Raw genomic sequence first — 5665 nt, 5'->3', positions numbered from 1 at the left:
TCAGGCGGACCTCGGCTTGGGTGATAGCCCTTGGACAGATCTTAAAAGCAGCCAGCTGAGATAGTTGTGAACGGGCCACGTGGTGTCACATGAATGGACTACGGTTTGAAATGGAGGCACACTAGACCTAGGCAAAATTCTTATCACGATGCAATCATGTGGTGGATTTAGAGAGTTCGTGTGAAATGATTTTTTGTCGTATCATGAACCCGAGTTAACCAGGGATTTGTGGACACGTGGTATAACATGAATGGATAAAACAAGTTGCTGTACCAGTTCCGGACGGACCTCGACCAACCGGCTAACGCTTTGAGATTGGTTTATTTGTTGATATCATCCCGATGCAATCGTGCGGTGAATGTTGATTATATGATCATGTGCCAAACGTGGGTTTTGGACTCGAAGTCAAACCAGGCTCTTTACCTAACCCAGGTTGTTGGGTAGGTGGGTGTGGAGATGCGATAGTCCACGTGGAGGAATCTCGTCTGTTGATGTTGTTTGGGCCAAGCTTGGTTGGTAGGTGTTGATTGGATTTATTTATTTAATTAAAACTATTTATTTAGTTGTTAGATATCTCTCATATCTGTAACTAACTCCATTTGTTTTACTTAACCAGCGATTTTAATTGAACATAATCCATATACCACATGGATTACCTATTCATCTAAAATCAATATTATTAGAAGTTTTATTATTATTTAATTACATGATTTTTAATTGAAAAATAGCATACTTGGCTTGTTCTTTGAACATGTGTCCCGTATATTAATGTAAAATCAAATAAAAGCCTTTTTAATGACAACATCAATATATAATTATAGAAAAACCAATTGATAATACCATAAGAATTGCCCTTTTGAATGGTTCACCAACCAACACATTCACAACCAAGTCTTAATGGACTTTGAAACAACAAACAAACTTCTCAAAAAGCCGCAAATGAAAACTTCTCAAAGTCCAAAACAAGTTTTACAAATGAAACTTTCAAAAGAACAGTGCAGCTCCCAATTTAAGTCCAACAAATTACACCATTGCAAAATGATACAACAAAACTAAGAGATATTGAGAATCAAAAACTTTATTTCAATCTAAAAGATGGCCAATTATCCCATTGCATCTGCCGGAATGCAAGACACCCAGATTTATCGATGAAACAGAAAGTAAATACTCTAAGCAACAACCTATAATTGAATTGCTGCTGCATAACGTTTTCTGTTGTGAGGACCCGAATTCTTTGTATATCTTCCCAGCAGGCGCACTAGCTCCAAATTGATCAATTCCGATGGCCTTGCCTTTGCCTCCAACAAATTTCTCCCATCCAAGTGTTGCACCAGCCTCAATACTAACTCTAGCAGTGACACGGCCGGAAGGACACTCTCCTTGTATTCATCTGATTGTTCATCAAACAACTCCCAAGATACAAGTGAGACAACCCTCACTGCTTTCCCCTGCTTCCTCAGCTCGTGGGCAGCCTTGGCAGCTATTTCTGAGCTCAGAACCAGTGCCAATGAGAATAAAGGTCAGGCTTGTTGCCAGATGAATTATCTGAAATGATATACCCACCCTTTGCAACTCCGTCGAATTGATGTTTCCTGGGAGATGAGGAAGCTTTTTGTCGAGACAATCGCGAGAATCGATGGCCTCTTCCGGTTGAGAATTGCAACCATATATGCACCAGCAGTCTCATTTCCCATCAAGCGGGCCGGAGCATGAGAATGTTAGGCATTGCTCGGAAGCTCAATCAAATGCTCAATCAGGCTGATGAGTGGGTCCATCTTCTCCCTGAGCCGATGGGAATCGTGAGTCATCACATAGATCACACCACCTTCGGGACAATGCTGAGATTCTAATGGCGAAACCCTCATGTAGTCCGTGAAGACAAAAAAGTGGCACAGTAGGGTATGAGACCGGGACTATGAGGAAACAATGCCATTGCAAATGGCACCCATACCATGTTCTCGAACACCAAATCGGGAGGTTCGCGCTCTTCCGTGTGGTACTCTGGAAGTCACCAAATGTCTTTTAGCAATGTCATGTTAGACGATGCAAGATCAGCACTTCCCGAGGAAAACCAGGAAGAACTTTTGCAGAGTGCATTCAGGCACTGCTGTGATAGATTTCTAGTAGCATCTGCAGGACTTTCAGTAGTGTATGCTGCAGAGAACATCCAGAGGAAAATTTCATAACTGTCGTGATATTTCTACCCCAGAGTTTAAGATAACACATTTAAAGAAATAATAAAAATAAAAATACTGACTGGCAGAGCCTTCTCCCATCCAGCAGGCAGTTCTCCTGACATGATTCTCTTCAGCTCTGCAGCTTCCTCCAGGATACTTCTTCTCATATTCTGCAAACTTAGAATTCCAGTCAGCCTCAAGCGATGCACCTTCCGAGATATGTCGGCTCAATGACTGAGAAGGAAGAATTCCAATTAATATGGAATCCACATAAAGATCAATGGAAAACAAATGAAAAATGTGAGGTTCATGAAACCTTTTTACATCTTCGGGCACATGGAAAGGCTCAAAAGGCCATGTGAGGTTCTGCCTGGTTGCATCAACCTCCCTTAGCACCCAAAAGCACTACCATGCACACTATAGGAGTTTGCCTTGTTTGGTGATCCAAATCCAATAGTGGTAGTTACCTGTATGTAATATGGAAATAAGTTAATAACATATCACACAACCTTGAGAATCTGTGGCAAGGCACAAGTCAGTGACCTTGATTAATGTAGGTCTATCTTTGACAGCCTTTGCTTCCTTGATCGCAGCACGAATCTCATCATAGCCATGGTTACCATTTTTCACCCAGATCGTGTGCCACCCAAGAGCCTCAAACCGAGTGATGACATCTTCAGTAAAAGCAATCTCTGTGTCTCCATCAATGGATATATGATTATCATCATAGAACGCAATCAGTTTTCCAAGACCCCAATGCCCAGCAAGAGAACAAGCTTCATTGGAAACCCCTTCCATTTGACAGCCATCCCCAAGAATCGCATATCTAAAGCCATGAATAAGTTCAAATTATCAGATGGCCTTAGTTTTGAATATATAAGATATTACTCTTAGGGAGTAGATAACTTTCGCTTACGTGTAATGGTCAACAATCTCACTATCAGGCTTGTTAAAGCGTGCAGATAGGTGCTTCTCAGCAAGTGCCAACCCAACAGCATTGCAATACCTTGTCCAAGAGGACCTGTTGCACATCCAAAATCAACAATTGATATAAGCAACTAGAACTACTTCAAATAGTGAGAGGGAAAAAGATGTATTTGGTATACATAATTCCAATCCAATCTACACCCTAAACACTACACAATTCAAATCCAAGATTATGTAGGACACAAACCAGTAGTGACTTCAATTCCTGGTGTCTCAAAGTTCTCTGGATGGCCCGGAGTTCTACTTCCCCATTGCCTGAAAGACTTTTCAAAATCATCCTCCTATCAAACATCAACATTGAGAGAGTATAAGGATAAAAAATGAAGAGCACCACTAGATTCTTGACTTCAAAAATATAAATTCTAAAGTCCAAGAATCAGCTAAAATGCTTAGTCTTTTAGAAGATAAGGACATCCAACTAGAACTATTTTTTTCTATCACAATAAGGATAAACAAATGAAAAAGCACCATCCATGACAAAAGTTAGAAAGAACACTAAGATGCAAAAAAACAAACTCAAAGATATTAACTTTTTAGCAGATATAAGCTTCTATCTGATCTTTTTCCCCAAATTATACTCAAGATCCAAACTTCAGGAGAAAAAAAAGACCATGCAAAGAAAAAGATTGAAATATATATATATATAGATTTTTCCTTTTTCAGTTAGGTAAAAAGACAGAGAGAAGCATACCGGTTTTTATATTCTCAAGATAAAGGAAAAGAGATAACTAAAAAAAGACGAAGCTTTTTACATAAAACAACAAACAAAACCATGGTCTATACACCCATCCAGAATACAATCCCAAAAAACCAAGAAGATCTATCACCCAAAACAGATAAAAACACAGTACCATGAATTTCACCATCAAACTCCCAACTTTCTTGATCATCAATCAATTAAAACAACAAAAATGATAAAACCAAAGAGAAAGAGAATCTCACCTTGACGCTATCGTACCCAGCGAGGTGAAGCAGAGCGTACTGGAGCATGCACCCATGGCCAGCAGACAGCACGAACCTATCTCGATTGAACCAGTAGGGATTCTTAGGATTATACCTCATAACCTCATCATAGAGATATGCCCCATGGGCGCACAACCCATCGGAAGTCCCGGGTGCCCTGAGTTAGCCTTCTCCACCGCATCAATCGCCAGAAACCGGATAGTGTTAATTGATTTCTCAACCAAAGCCACCGGAGCAGTCCCCGCCGTCCCCTCCAGAGCCTCCACAGCCGCCGACCTTACAAGCCCTACGCGATGAGAACGAGCCACGCGATGCTGTAGATGCTGGCGAGCGGAGGTCTTGAGGGAGTTGAAGCTCAAGAAAGAGGGGACGGCAAGGCGGTTAGAGGTGGTAGTGGATGTGCCGGCGCCGGCGCTACGATTGCCCGGCCAGCGAGGGATTGGGCGGCGGTGAAGGACGTCGAGAAGGCCATGTCTCTCTCTCTCTTTCACTCTCACGAGATCTCGAGTTCTTTGGTTTTTTTTTTTAATATAAACAAAGAAAAGAAGCGGTTTGGTTCGGTGAATTCGAGAAGGAGTAGGTGGGATTGTGACCGTTGGATCATTATGATGATCAAATCGGAACCGTTGAAAGTGAAATAGCATCATTTGTTTGACTAATTGAGGCTTTTTTTTGTGACCTTTTGGGAATCCCAGGGGGCAAAATGTAAAAATAAAATAATAATAATAATAATTAATTATTTTTTTTTATACTAATTAAAAGTTAATTTACCTCAAATATTTCATCATTTTGGTGTTAAATATGTTTTAATTTATTATTTTAATCATTTGTGGTATGTTTTCCATGTTTTAAATGAGAGGATTTGATATGCTAATATAGCAAAATAAAAGAGAGATCTTTTGCCTGCATAATTAGACCATAAATCATAAGTTTTACTACAAGCTCCTCAAAAACTTATTTTTAAAAATAAGAGATACAAAAAAATTAATAATATAAAACTCAGTAGTTTGGTAGGTAGAACCCATGATGGGTTGGTGGCTGATCAAATTGAGTTTTATTTTAAAAACAAATCAATTCAATTATTTAAACTTGGATTGAGAGGAGCATAAAAAGGGGTTTGGTGAACTTTTTTTAAATTTTTATAGGTAGAGGCTCTTTATTTTTTACCTAAATTTCTTTATATCTTCATTTTTGGTTGGTGAGTTGCAAGACAATTGTGAAAAGTGGTTTAATGTTTGAATTGAATTAATACACAAATTTAAACTGGTTTTTCTTAATGAATATTTTTTTAAAAAAAATATTTTAATTATCATATTCTATAAAATTTAGATTTAATTCTCTGAATAGTCCCTCTACTTTTTCAAACGTGCCCTTTGGATCTCTATTATTTAAACTGTAATTTTTTAGTCCCATAACTGATTAAATTGAGCCATATTAGTCCCTATTAGAGTTAGGGTTTTAGGGTTTTAGAATGACTAATATGGCTCAATTTAAGTAATAGTGGGACTAAAAGGTTACAATTTAAAATATAGGGACCC

The 5665-nt window shown here is 38.9% G+C and overlaps 1 pseudogene; it reads right to left on the bottom strand.

The window, feature by feature from the left end:
- Nucleotides 1–4635, bottom strand: part of LOC120272160 — a 6313-nt pseudogene extending 1678 nt beyond the window's left edge.
- Between the last annotated feature and the right edge of the window lie 1030 nt (nt 4636–5665).

The sequence above is a fragment of the Dioscorea cayenensis genome, chromosome 11 (assembly GCF_009730915.1).
Source record: "Dioscorea cayenensis subsp. rotundata cultivar TDr96_F1 chromosome 11, TDr96_F1_v2_PseudoChromosome.rev07_lg8_w22 25.fasta, whole genome shotgun sequence".
NCBI classification, from domain to species: Eukaryota; Viridiplantae; Streptophyta; class Magnoliopsida; order Dioscoreales; family Dioscoreaceae; genus Dioscorea; species Dioscorea cayenensis.
This window is presented reverse-complemented; position numbering and strand designations above follow the sequence as displayed.